Raw genomic sequence first — 15,736 nt, 5'->3', positions numbered from 1 at the left:
TAAAGTTATTAAGCTCTCCCTGATCAAGCTGCGGTTTTTTAATCAGCGGTTTAATAATTGCTAGTTTGAAAGCTGTTGGAACATATCCTATTTCTAGCGATGAGTTAAAGATATTTAGAACCGGGGTTGACACTACAGGGAATACCTCTTTAAGCAGTTTTGTGGGAACGGGGTCTAATATACAGGATGATGATTTGGATGATGTAACTAGTCTAGAGAGCTCATCTATTGTAGTAGGTTTAAATGAATCAAGATGTTCGTATGGTAGTCTAGTGTTAAGTGAACTAACGGGTTGAGTGGTGGCTGCCCGGGTAGCTACGATGTTTTCCCTTATAGACGTAATTTTGTTAGAAAAGAAGTTCATGAAGTCGTTACTATTGTGTTGAAGTTTACTATTGGTTTCTGTTTGTTCTTTATTTCTAGTCAGTTTTGCAACCGTGCTGAAGAGGAAACGAGGGTTATTATGATTCTCATTTATAAGCCTGCTAAGATAGGTAGATCTGGCGGTTTTAATAGCCTGTCTGTATTGTTTAACACTCTCTTTCCATGCTGCACGCCATACCTCTAACTTTGTGCTTCTATAATTTCTTTCCATTTTCCTAGTTGCCTTTTTGAGTGCTGCGGTGTGATGATCATACCATGGAGCTGGCGGTTTTTCTTTGATTCTCTTTTTTCGAATGGGAGCAACGGCATCCAATGTGTTAGAACAGACATTGTTTAGGTTTTCTATTACAATATCTAGATCATCACAGTTATCTGCTACATGTTTAATTTGGGACAGGTCTGGAAGAGCCCTAATAAATCTATCTTTAGTGGTGGAAATTATTGTTCTGGCTAATCTGTAGCATGTTGTGGATTGAGTGATCCTATCTAGAGGTACAGTGTATGACACAAGGTAATGGTCAGAAACTGCATCACTCTGAGGTGATATTTTGATGTCATTAATATTGAGCCCGAGTGACAGAATTAAGTCTAATGTGTGCTTACGAGTATGCGTTGGCCCTGTCACGTTTTGTCTAATATTGAGAGAATTTAGAATTTAGAATCTACAGCAAAATAGGCTCCTACAGTATGTGATATATTAGAGTCTTACGTGTAGATGTCACAAGGTGACGATCTGTTTTGGGGCGGAACCAAAAGTTGGGGAAGTTTGGTTCCGCCCGGATGTTTCCGCCCAGACCGGAGAAAGGAAACACCGGACATCCGGCAGCTTCGCGAAGGCTGTAATCAGCCGATTAAACACAGCTGTGCATAGTTAAGGAGATCGCTGGGTGATTGGACAACTGGAGTACACGGAGGAGTATTTTAAGAGCAGTTAAATCACAGTTCGGGAGTTCGGGCACGAGAGGGGGATTGACGCGGGGAAAGCTCCTCTGCCTAGGGCAGGAACAGTAAATACGTACCTTTTGAAGAGCCCGCAGGCTCTGTTGATCCGGGCTGCGCTTGGAGCGCGCGGAGAGAAGACAGGAGCTGTCTGGGGCGAAAGGAAGGCGATACGTGGGTGGAGAAAAGGAGCACCCCGAAGAGAGCATTGTGCTGTCAAGTTTGTTTTAGTGTGTGCAGAGGAACGGAGCTGTGCTCGTGATAGACGTGGTGGCTGTCTATATTTTCTCTCTCTCTCTCTCGTTGCAGTCTGCGGTGAAAACGCTGGAGTTAAAGGAAAACCCTACGGGTAGAAGAAACATTGGTCTGAGTGGCACATTTAAAAGAGTAAAGCGGGAGGGAAACCGACTTTGTGGCGCAACATGAATAAAGGAGGATCGCTGCGAGTACCACTCTTGTGTTAAGCACTTGTAAAAACTAACCTGTGAAATTGTGTGGATACCTCCAGGAGAGGGAGGGCGGCCCTGCCCCTGAAACAGCGTGGTGGGTGAGCCGTTAGAAGCGTCAATCCAAGCAGCCACGGCAACGAAACACTATTCCGGGCGTATTTCCATCGCCCTTATTTCAGCCCAAGTGAAGTGGAGGACGCCGGGCGTTTCCTTTGTGTACACTTATAGTGTGGTGAGTGAGACTTTGTAATTAATAAGCTTTTCACGTTGGAGTGGTGCTGTGTATTTGCTGTGGGTTGCTGTGTGTCTTGTCAGACGAAGACCCGCATCATCCATTTTTCTACTGGGGAGAGGACGGAGAGGCTAACGACCTCAGAATTTACAGCTACCATACGCAGTGTGCTGTTTTGGAGTGTGAAGGGACGCAGATCAAGAGCTGTTAGTGACTGTGAGTACAATATTGGAAATATTTGTGGTGCAAACTTACCTGTGTCTGTCCTTGTCGCAGAGTCGGAGGCGAAAGGGTCCGCCGCCCCCGCGGTCTCTACAAAGGGGCGCCCCTGTCCAGGATTCGATCGCCCTACGGGCAGTGGAGATAGGGCAGCGCTCGACCCGGTGAGGTGGTGTGTGATCTTCTCCCCTCTGCTGACCTATGGAGGAAACCATACTTATCAAGAGCTGTAAGAAGCAGAGCAGGCGAGAAGCATCCAAAGCCCACGTAACAGTGTTTTGTGTCCTAGTGGCCACCTGTGGAGGGAAAGGAGAACGAGAGTGTACATTAAGAAAACAGACTGAGAAAAGTGATACCTACCCAGAGAGCTATAAACAGCAGAGCCGGTGAGAAATACTCAAAATCCAAGTTAACAGTGTTTTTGTGTCCCAGCGGCAACCTGTGGAGAGAAAGGAGAACGAGTAATGCACGCCAAGAGAATGGACTGTGTGAAGATCCAGTGGGTGGTGAAGGAGGAGAGCCTAGAGTGGCCATTATTTTAAAGTCCCCTTTTTTCCTGCCTTATTTATTAATTTTAAATAAATTAAATAAAGTACATTTTAATTTATGCCTACCTTGTGTGTCTGGTCATTGGGGTGGCTTTGGGAATCTCCTCGAGGTGGAGAAAGGGGCGTGACCTTATTTACATCTGGGTCCACCCCGACTTGTGACATAAAATAGCCCATTCATATCATTTTACTGTTTGACTGTTCAGTACTGTTCATATTTACATTTAAAAAGCAGACATAAAAGTAACTTAAAAGTTACTTTCCCTAGTAACTTATTACTTTTGATATACAGTAACTGGTAGAGTAATTAAATTACTTTTAAAAGAAGTAACTAGTAACTGTAACTAATTGCTAATTTTCAGTTACTTGCTCAACACTGGTTTTAAGCGATTTAAACTTTTCCTTTTCGTTAAAACCCAACACTCAAACAACACTCAAAGCCTTCATATCTAAAAAAGATGTTATCGCTGCCTTACCAACATGATCCGGCAAAAGTCTGATATAGCTCTGCATACGTTATCTCCTTCATCAATGTGATTGGTTTTATGTCTATCAAATTGGACACAGAAGCATTTGAGAGACATCCGTTGGTATTCTTTTGTTTTGTTTTTTATTTTATTTTTTCATTTTACTGTGAATTTAGTGTTTATTATTTTCTTGTGGACCCATGTAACTATATGAATAATTTGTCTTTTTGCTTTCTCTCCAGAGACTGTGGTGTCCATAGAAGTATATGTGTATGGACGAACTCGCCCCCTCTTTCATTGCTTTGTGGTGGTTTATTCTGCGTGCAGTGTCACATTTAAGTTTGCGGTAAAGCGTGATTACACGTGTGCTTGCTGTGTGTATTTAAAGTATAAGAGAACTATGCCCCAGTCCTGGAGAGGAGGTAAGGTGTGTGTGTGTGTGTAGTGCTGCCTCACGATTAGTCGCGACTAATCATTTGCAGAATAAAAGTTTTTGTTTACATAATATATGTGGGTGTATTGTGTATAAAAATTATGTATAAATACACATACATACATGCATGTATATAATTAAGAAACATTTACATGTGTATATACATGTTTATATTTATATATAATCTATATTATACAGTATATAAATATTTATTATATAAATATATTGTTTTTCTTAAAATTATACATTTATTTGTGTGTATTTATATAAACATAATTATTATACACAGTACACACACATATATTATGTAAACAAAAACTTTTATTCTCCAAACGATAAACGATAAGTTGCGACTAATCATGAAGCAGCACTAATTGTGTGTGTGTGTGTGTGTGTGTGTGTTTGTGTGTGTGTGTGTGTGTTTGTGTGTGTGTGTGTGTGTGTGTGTGTGTGTGTGTGTGTGTGTGTGTGTGTGGGTTATGTTGCTTGTGTTTTTTTACTATTGAATAGATCTGCATAAAAATGCTGTTTGTGATTTTTATGCTACTGAATGTTTGAATAAAATTGTATGTTATTTGACCTCTGTCTGGTTTCCTAACTCAGCCGTAATCGAACCTGTGTGCTTAAGTTGCTTTTTTTGAGAAAGGGTAATTGTTTCTATCCGCCTTTTGGCACAAGTTGCCGGTGAATGCAGATTAGTTTACGGTCTAAATATTTTCCCTGTTAAAAACTTAGGATGAAAACGTCACATCGCCACATATCGCTTGTTGTTATTTAGATTGTTATCAGAAATAAAATAGAAATAAAATAATGACCAAACTACATTTCCGTTAAGTTTCCAATTTGGAATATTTACAAAATTCCCCAGATTAAGTTCCCATGGAAAATTTAATGCAAATTTAACAGAAACATTCCATCCCTTTGCAACCCTAGCATGGACATTTAAACAATAAATCAAAAGTAGTTTGCAGATTTATAAGTGAAAGGGTTTAATAACAGTATTAACAGTAATAACATGAATCCACATGTATGAAACGAACTACAAGGTGTACTACATAAGAAATCCATACCATCTCTTGATTCATTTAGAAACTTTTATGGAACAGTGTACATGTTTTAATAACTGATTAGGATTATAGAGTGTAATTATTACATATTTTGTATTGGTCAAAGTGTTTTTATTGTATTTTGTATTGTATTCTGTCCTGCATTTTTGTCTTGTGCTGCCTAGCTTGACCAGGACTCTTTGGTAGAAGAGATATTGTATCTCAATGGGACCTTCCTAAAAAAAAAAAAAAAATCTTAATCACATGTTTAAACATCAGCTGAAGAGCACATTGAACTTTTACTCTACTGGATGAACGTCATGAAACACTATCATCACCCTAGTGAGCTCAGGAATGCTGAATACAATTTCCCTTATAGGCAAATGGGGGTTGTGACGCAAAAATACATTCCTAAATTTTCAAACTTACACAAGCCACTCAGTTTTTGATTGCGAAAAAGACGCAATGTCAACAGGAGGTGAACTAACCCTAATAATGGGGATAATAATGACATTCTTCAGCTTCAGTGTGTATGTGGCCAAATACATGCACAGTCAGTTATGGCGATTATGCTGAATAAACTGATAACACATGGGGTCATGTAAACACGTGAAACAGTTTTCTTTTTTTGTGGAAAGCCCGTAAACGGCATAAGCAAAAAACGATCAGAAGAGGTAGTTTCATGCTCAATACGCTGATTTCGCGTGGCATGAAAACACCTTAACCGGCTTTCTCATGGTTTCGTTCATGTACGCATGTCTCCGCGTGTGAAAGATTCTTCAGCTTCAGACGCTGAAGTAAGCGCCAAGTAACGCATAAAATTCTCCGCTCGACTAAAGCAGTTGGCAGAAAAACTGCAAAACTAAAAGCGGATGTTATATTTACAGGTTCTGCAGACATTAGAAGAGATCAAACAATATAGCTTAAGACAGATCAGCTTTTTAAACGACTATATGTATTGTAGGCGATGACGTCACTACCTGCAAAAAACCTGACAAATGTCCAAGTCCCATGTAAACGTAGTTGTCTGCATAGCTAGTTTATTGATTTGCATGTAAACACATGACAACAGTTTTCTATAATAAGCGTATTTTTTATAGCTATCTGCTTATTCTGTGCATGTAAACGCACTCAATAGCCTCTTTCACACATTCATTTAGGTAAATTACCATGAATTTACCAGAATGAATTTACCAGTAAATACAAAAATGTGCTGTTCACACATGCAGTGACGTTCCGTCTTTTTACCAGTAAGACATCATTCACACATCAGTATCAAAATACCGGTAAACTCGGAGAGAAAGCAGAAGTTACCTGTGGCGCGCGGCGGTCAAGCTCCGTGTCGTATTCGTAAACAAAGGCGGGTTATGGCTTAATATCCACGGTCCGTATTTAGTTGTTTTCGCATCTGTGGCAAACGGTCGCGAAGTTGCTCGTGACCAAACAAATTGCATTAGGCGGCGTCAAACGGAATCTGCATTTGCACATTAGGCTTCACAGATGGTGTGCTAATGACGTCGGCAATATGGCAAATAGATGGTAAGGTGTTTTAAACAGCTTTGGTGAAGAAATGTGGATGTTAACTTCAGGTGTGCTCGACTTTTAAGCAGCATGGGTGTGGAAACGTCCGTAAACAGTGCGGGGGTAAACGCGTCACCTGTATAAAAAACTTTCTGATTGGCCCGATCTGTCAGCGCGGTCTGACGTCGTCTCTTCTAAATGCCGGTAATCCTATATTTTTCGTTCACACATAGCGCTTACCGGTAAATTACTAGTAATCTTACAACCTGTCTTACTGGTAAATTGGGAGCACTGATTTACCGGAAAGGTTCTGTTCACACATGACATGCTAACTGCAATTTACCAGTAAATTACCAGTAAAGACTGTATGTGTGAAAGGGACTAGTGTCTGTATTCAAACAGGTTTACAGATCATTCCCACACACAACCCCAGGTCCCTGGCAAGACCGATCAGCCCATGCTACATTGTCTTATAGAGATATTTTGAGAATCATTTGTATAGAAACAGAAACGTACCGTAAACAGATGGGAGGAAAAAGAGAGAGAAACATCAATTGGATCATACGTACAGTAACTAAGCAGTTCACACAAACAAACTAATTGGTTTTGATAATAGATTCAATATATCTTTGTCTTAAACTTTCACAACAAGTTGTTTTTATTTCATTAATTATTGTTCTGTTTCACATCCTGCATTTACGTTTATAGAGATGATGTGCTGACCTGGTATTAAAATGAATGTTTTAATGAAATATCTTATTTGTCTGTATGTCAACATCTTTTTTTATTTCAATTTATTGGCTGACAAAATTTACGTCACCAACTTTTCTAGAACAGAGATGATTGTAATGTAGGTAAGTAAGTAATGCAAGAAAAAGATTTGACATTGAAATTACTATAGAGCACATACTTGTCTAACAAGTCTAACCACAGAAAGACAATAAAATATTGAAAAGATAACACGGCTAATATAGGAATGTGCTGTCACAAATCACACGCTTCATGGTTAAGTGTGATCATGCATATCTGACAGGACTCAGATAAGGTTCAAAATCATTTCTACAGAAAAGTTAAAATACGTTCAGCATGAACTTGATTCCTTTACTGCATTATATTCATACAGTATGTGCACAAAAAAACTGACTTTTTTAATGTACAACCCCATGAATAGTTGTTCACGACCCATTTCATTTAACATCACAGTTTCATGTAAACTAATGCAATGACTCTGGATTTTCTTTTATATCATATCTTATGTGTATGTGGTTTGTGTAAAAGCCCTATTAATTAATGAATGTTGGCCATAACAAGATTAGAAAAGGTTTTAATGTTTGCTTGTTTATTTCCTTAGGTTTTTAATTGTTTGGATGGCAACTACCTGACCAAAAAGATATAAGATCTGGTCATGTGTATGGAATTGATAATCTCCAATAAACGCAGTTAGCTGAAATAGGAACGAATGAATTCCCACATTGCCTTAAGTCTTTAGTTTGGTATCAATATAGTCAGATTGATTTATTGGCTCTTACTTTGCATGAAATCAGGGTGTATTGTGTAGGGTAGTCAATCAAGTTAAGTATGTTCCTGCTAAGCTGCATGTTCATGAAGTCAAACACTGGTATGCTACCATACCACTTGTCAAGCTGATGATCCAATAATAATTTTGGGGCTTTTCATGAGCTCTGAATTCAAAGCTTGAAATAAGTGACATGTCACATGACTCCTAAACAGACCTGATAAATAAAGCTGAATGTGAGCAGTGCATAACTTAAAGTTTTGGGACTTAACCTGCCCAGCAAAGCCTGCGCAGGATCTGACAAAAGGGACTTAAATCCAGAGAACAGGTAAGTTTACAAGCTAATGTTTCATTATTTCTTTCATACTTCATGATAATTCAAGTTAAAAATGCTACTTAAATTGTGGACGAAATTAAAAAAGACAGATTTAGCATTAAGTGATTAACTGTAAATTTACTTCTACAAGGAAAAATGTGATTGTTAAATGTAAAGATGTCAGCAATGTTAATGGCTTATCAGTACATATATTTCTGGTTTGCTCCGTTAGATGCTGTAATTAAATTGAACTCATTGTTGATTGGATGATGAACTATTTTTAGTGGCTTTTTGTTGTATATGTGCATACTTTTGGAACTTCCCAATCCTCGGTGCTGCGAAGTAGGAGAGGTTTTTAAACGATCTTTGGGACGATTTGGAACTAAATTTGTTATAATTTTTTCTTTAAAGTTGCTGTCAAGGGAATAGAATTTTAATTTCTCAAAAATAAATAAACTCAGGTAAATAACATTTTAAGGTTAGGATAACCTCATGGTTGTCTTAAATTGTAATATTTTTATACATTTATTTGGTTGTATTTTTATACATGCATTGTGTAGTCAGAAATTGACCATTTACTTCCCAAATATCAGTGTGGTAATGTGAAATTTTACATTGAAATAATAATAATCAAGTGCATTTGGCTCACTTTAGTAATATTTACTTTTCATAATTATGGAAAACTTAGTTCTTTTTACATTTATTTTGGTTCAATAATATATATGGGGGGGGGGGGGGTCCACAAGTATTATGATGTTGTAATACAAAAAAACCCCAACTCTAGACCTATAGAGTTTGCTTTACATGGATCCTGTTTAACCTGTTTAACTGCACAATAACGAGAATGCATGAAAAAATGCAGTTTGGTGTGTTTTTCATTCACTGATTTGGTATAGAGTGAGTCATTAAATCTTGTGCAATAATGTCATTATCCAACACACTATACTATAAACAGTTATGCAAAGTCTGCATGAATGCCAAGCTATGTGAAATTAAATATGCATATATACAAAATCAATGGAAGATTTTGGGAGACTGTGTTACTCAGTTTATTGACAACAAGTTAATATACAGTGCGTTCAGAAAGCATTTAGACCATCTTGTTATGTTGCAGTCTGATACTACAATTGTTTATATTCATTATTTTCATCTACATTTCATAACGACAAAATGAAAACATAATTTAGAAATGACTGTAAACATATTAAGATATCACGTTTACATAAGTATTTAGACCCATTACAACCACAATTAAAGGTCCCATATTTCAAGTTTTTTTTTTAGAGTTTTATTTTAGGTTATGATGTCCTTAAGAATATATATTTGCAGTTTAAGTGCCAAAAACAATCTCTATATATTTTTCAGGAACTTTGATAAAAGCACAGGGCATTCTGGCCTGTAATAAGTAATATTCATGAGCCTCTCTTCTGATAGGCCTGTAAAATAAGCAGTTGAAATAATGTTATCCATGGAAGTACACTAAGTGTTAGCTTCTGTACACGAAACGTTAGGTTAGTAAACCAACAGACACAGAGACTAAGAGATTTTAACCTTACTGTTGCGGTGACTGACAATCAATCACTCACAAAGGTTGTGGGCAAATGCTGCTTGACTCTTGCACCAATATCTATTGCTTTATTTTTTTCACACAACATACCACTTCAATACATTACAATTATACAGTTAAGGATATAATACAATTCAGGTATAGTGAAAAGGGTCTCCCAAAGAACCTAAAAAAGCTTATAAATGGGGCCCATGGTTAACAATGTCCATATCTTGACGCTCACATTTTATATTTCGTTTATTCACATAGGGTTTAAATATTTAACCCTTGTGTGGTGTTCGGGTCTGTGGGACCCGTTTTCAATGTTTAATGAAAGAAAAATTATGCAATGAATTGTTGTTTCAACCTCAGATTCATTGGCCTTGGCTCATTTTCTATAAAGAACATAAAAATAAACAACTTTATAATTACTGAACACTGTGTACCCCCCTATACATTTATATTACATATGTGGTGTTCGGGTTCACTGGACCCGGGGTTAATAAAAGTGTAAAAAATGAATGTTCTATGTAACTTCACTTTGTTTGTCCTCTACCTGGGACTCCTGTGAGTGCATGCGTGTGTTTGTATATATGTCTGTACATATGTGATGGATGCATGTCAGAGTTTTGTCCTTCTGCACTTGCTGTAACAGCGCAAGGATACAACATGTTATATACCGTGCATGAACATTTGTCTGTACCTACTGTCCCAAACACTTTAACTTCTGTCTAACAGGAACCATTCTACATTTTACCATTATCTCCCTTACAAAAAACCCATGGTTTTATTGTAGTAAAAGAGTAGTAATCATGGTTATTTGGTATATTGATTGTCATTTGTAAAACCATGGGTTTACCACAAAACCTATGGTGTGTGTGTGTACCTGGTATTTATTACGTTGTGGGGATCAAATGTCCCACAAAGATGTGTGTGTGTGCATGAGTGTGTGAGAGAGAGAGAGTGAATAATAGAGAAAGTAAAATATTATCCATGTATTTTCATCATTCTAAGTTGTGGCCAATAGCAACACATTTTACTGCAATGTGTTCACATCAGATGTACACAATATATGTGTATAAAATGCAAGAAATGCATAAGCAACACAACTACACAGTAAAAAATTGCTTCTTATGTCTTGTGTTGGCCGGCATGAACAGGTTATGTGTTCAATGTGGATGATGTCTTATGATACGGCATCTGTCCAGTTGGGGCCTGTGCTGTGTAGACTGACACAAATGTGTACAATTTCAAAAAGTTCAAAGAATTAAACATCAAAAGTGATGAACAACTTTGTTTCATTTAAACTTATTTAAGATTAACATGTTTTTCCCTCAATATCTGGATCAGAATACAATTTTCTTCTTTTATTTCATATTATCACAAAAACGAATGGCACTTTAGTTCATTAATAGTCCTCTACCAGTAGTAAATTACCAATATTAACCATAAAGTCTGTCTATGTTACTTGCAATAAGGCTAAAGTAAGCATCTGTCAACAATATTACATGAATTTGTATGACTGCATTGGTTTAAGATACTAATAATGCTCTGGGTCCACTAGACCCACAAACATCGTAACAAATATATGAACACCACACAAGGGTTAAAAGGGTTTAAAAAGTCCCACAATTATAGACCCCTTCAAGGTTTGTAAACATTGAATGACTATCGGGTGCGCGCGCAGCACGGGGTCGAACTGTTCATACCATTTAGGCTTTATAATTTAATCTAACAGTGCTGAAAAATTATGACTTACCTCAAATTAAGTGAGCACTACAAACACAAGCCTCTTTGATATTTGCATTGTCCCAGTCTGCACGTTCATTGCTTGCAGCCGCAAATGTTGTATTTATTTGTTTTTGAGATTCTGCATGAATCGCGAAAACTTAACGGAAGACCTGTTGCGATTTTCACAGCCCACGACGTAAGTAGGCATTTTTGACGATACCGAATAATACGCAACTCAATCTGCTGTAATGACTTTTCTGACCCCGACATGCGCAGTGGGAACAGCCTGTGACGTGAACCGTGAAGGGGTCTATAGAGCTCTTACATATGGCTTTCCAATGCCATTCCAATGAATTTCCAATATCATTTCCACTCGAAAACAAACAACCTGTAATTTTCAACAGATATTCTATCATAACCAGTGACTACCAAAGCATTAGCAAAAGCAAGTTATAAAACAACACGTACAGGTAAGCATCTGGTTAGCAACACATTAGCATCACGTTAACGTTGCATAACTGCTTACAATATATAATTTCAGTTTTAGCTGGCTCCATAATGTATCTTAAAAGTAAGGACTGCATGATAAATTACATTCAAGCGCAATTTATTGTGCAGCCCTACTGAAACTGTGTTTACTTACGGGTTGTGGATTTGATGTTTTTGTATGTTAATGTTTTTCAGGAGCCTGTGCAATGATTTAGTTTCCTGACACCCATCGATTGAACAGCATTTTCTCACATGGTGAGATATTCTTTAAGAGTTTGTTTGGCAAAAATGGGCTGGAGCGCTGGATGGTGGACAGTGTGGGGTGGAGACTGAAGGCAGTGACTGTGTTTTGCTTTTAATACCAGAATGCTGCACACTAAATTATAAAAAGTGAAGCATTTTGAATGCACTATAAATAATGCTCATCAGCACAAGTTAACTCCAACTAAAAATAATACACTACTTTACTTAGAAATTATAAGGTAATCGTTTTTTTTTAACAAAGTCAACTAATTGTATTTTACAATGTACTCAATTATAATGTATGCATTATACATTACATTCTTCCCCATTGCCACTACAACATTGTTGTCCTTGATATCAGGGAAGCCCCAGATTATTCTGGTTTGTTGCAAGGTTTCCATTACATTTAACATATTCATCTCATTGAGCTCTGTTCTTACCACAGTTGCCTGATTTTAAGGAAAATTATTTTCTGTAAAGCTGTTTTGTAAACATAGGGGATCGGATTTCACTGCATTGAAAACTCTTTTACCCAACTATCATAACTAGTTTCAAAGTCAGTTGTGTTGCACCCTTATGCAACAGATTTAAGTATTTTGTGTTTTACCTAAAGGTGCAAAAGAAATAATGTTATATTGTTCTCTGAAATCTACATAGAAGGTAACATAACACAGTTGGTGTTATGTTGAGATTGGTCTGTTTTCCAGCTGTATTTTGCATGCACAAGGTTTACATAAGAAGGAGGAAACAATCGTGTTTGAGGTGCATGATACGTCATTATCATCTACACAACTCTTATTATTCATCTATGCCTACATAAATACAGTTTTACATGCTACAGCACCTTTAATGATTACAGATATTCATTTAGTAAATAAATGTTTTCCCACAGTGACTTATAACAGATACATTTAACATTCTGAATCAAGAGCCAACAATAACTTATAAAAAGCCTGAGTGTGTTGTCCTAGTAAAAATATATTAAAGTATTGTTTTAGGTTATTAATGACACATTATTACAATGCAACATTACCTATGTGAAGTGTGTAATGTAAAGATACCATTGGTATTAGATTTTCTTATCTAATCTGTTTTAGAAGATTATGAAGATGAAGCGAGGAGCACTATTGATGACAGTGTTTCTGTTATCAGGTCAGTCCATTTTTGGATTTGTATATTTCTTTGTTGTCATTCTAAATATATTTTTACAAATAAAGCTGGTTTTCTGTTATTTATTTAAAACAGCAGCCATGGGTTTAGCGCAAAGTACATTTACATCACCTACCACAGTCAACACAAAAACTAAAACTTTACAAAACATTAACCCAACCCCATTTGCATCATCAACAACTCCACCGCTCACAACTACAAGCCAACTTACAACAATTCAGCAAACACCAATGCATTTACTTAATACAGCAACAATGAGTGTACATGAAGGTAAAGCAACGTCAACTGCATCAACAACCCCACCTTTATCACATACAGCCCCACCTATAACCCATTCTGCAACATCTACCACACAAGCACCAACAACACAAGAACCAACAACACAAGCACCAACAACCAAAACAGCTGCACCAACAACCACGACAGGTGCACCAAAAACCACAACAGCTGCACCAACAACCACTACAGCTGCACCAACAACTACAACAGCTACACCAAAAACCACAACACAAGCACCAACAACCACTACAGTTGCACCAACAACCACAACAGCTACACCAACAACAACAACACATGCACCAACAACCAAAACAGCTACAACAACAACCACAACACAAGCACCAACAACCACTACAGTTGCTCCAACAACCACGACAGTTGCACCAACAACCACGACAGTTGCACCAACAACCACGACAGTTGCCACGACAACAACTACAGTTGTACCAACATCCACTACAGTTGCACCAACAACCAAACCAAAAACCACGACAGTTGCACCAACAATCACAACACAAGCACCAACAACCACAACACAAGCACCAACAACCACGACAGTTGCACCAACAACCACTACAGTTGCACCAACAACCACAACGGCTACAACAACAACACATGCACCAACAACCACGACAGTTGCACCAACAACCATGACAGTTGCACCAACAACCACTACAGTTGCACCAACAACCACGACAGCTACACCGACAACCACAACACAACCACCAACAACCACTACAGTTGCACCAACAACCACAACAGCTACACCAACAACAACACATGCACCAACAACCACAACGGCTACACCAACAACCACAACACAAGCACCAACAACCACTACAGTTGCACCAACAACCACAACAGCTACACCAACAACAACAACACATGCGGCAACAACCACAACGGCTACACCAACAACCACAACACAAGCACCAACAACCACTACAGTTGCACCAACAACCACGACAGCTACACCAACAACAACACATGCAACAACAACCACAACGGCTACACCAACAACCAAAACACAAGCACCGACAACCACTACAGTAGCACCAACAACCACGACAGTTGCACCAACAACCATGACAGTTGCACCAACAAACACAACAGTTGCACCAACAACCACGACAGTTGCACCCACAACCACGACATTTGCACCAACAACCACTACAGTTGCACCAACAACCACTACAGTTGCACCAACAACTACGACAGTTGCACCAACAACCACTACAATTGCACCAACAACCACAATGGCTACACCAACAACAACAACACATGCACCAACAACCACGACAGTTGCACCAACAACCACGACAGTTGCCACGACAACAACTACAGTTGTACCAACAACCACTACAGTTGCACCAACAACAACACCAAAAACAACGACAGTTGCACCAACAACCAAACCAAAAACCACGACAGTTGCAACAACAACCACAGCACAATCACCAACAACCACAACACAAGCACCAACAACCACTACAGTTGCACCAACAACCACAACAGCTACACCAACAACAACACATGCACCAACAACCACAATGGCTACACCATCAACCACAACACAAGCACCAACAACCACTACAGTAGCACCAACAACCACGACAGTTGCAACAACAACCACGACAGTTGCACCAACAACCACTATATTTGCACCAACAACCACGACAGTTGCACCAACAACCACGACAGTTGCACCAACAACCACGACAGTTGCACCAACAACCACTACAGTTGCACCAACAACCACTACAGTTGCACCAACAACCACTACAGTTGCACCAACAACCTCTACATTTGCACCAACAACCACGACAGTTGCAACAACAACTACTACATTTGCACCAACAACCACACCAAAAACCACTCCAGTTGCACCAACAACAACTCCAGTTGCACCAACAACCACAACAGCTACACCAACAACAACACATGCACCAACAACCACAACGGCTACACCAACAACCACAACACAAGCACCAACAACCACGACAGCTGCACCAAAAACCACGACAGTTGCACCAACAACCACTACAGTAGAACCAACAACCACGACAGTTGCACCAACAACTACAACAGCTACACCAAAAACCACAACACAAGCACCAACAACCACTACAGTTGCACCAACAACCACAACAGCTACACCATCAACAACAACACATGCACCAACAACCACAACGGCTACACTAACAACCA

At 38.5% G+C, this 15,736-nt stretch overlaps 2 long non-coding RNA genes across 2 annotated transcripts in view; one reads left to right on the top strand and one right to left on the bottom strand.

Annotated features, from left to right (window-relative positions):
- The window catches only part of LOC141353140 (uncharacterized), a 238,177-nt gene extending 226,801 nt beyond the window's left edge, over window positions 1-11,376 (bottom strand). The window contains exon 1 of the long non-coding RNA XR_012360150.1: window positions 11,247-11,376. This is a non-coding gene — a long non-coding RNA (uncharacterized lncRNA). The remainder of the gene's footprint in view (window positions 1-11,246) is intronic.
- Window positions 1,120-2,830, top strand: LOC129439475 (uncharacterized). The gene is made up of 2 exons (XR_008642821.2): window positions 1,120-2,004; window positions 2,088-2,830. It is a non-coding gene; the product is annotated as an uncharacterized lncRNA (long non-coding RNA).
- Window positions 11,377-15,736: the final 4,360 nt, after the last annotated feature.

Source organism: Misgurnus anguillicaudatus, chromosome 21, assembly GCF_027580225.2.
Source record: "Misgurnus anguillicaudatus chromosome 21, ASM2758022v2, whole genome shotgun sequence".
NCBI classification, from domain to species: Eukaryota; Metazoa; Chordata; class Actinopteri; order Cypriniformes; family Cobitidae; genus Misgurnus; species Misgurnus anguillicaudatus.
This window is presented reverse-complemented; position numbering and strand designations above follow the sequence as displayed.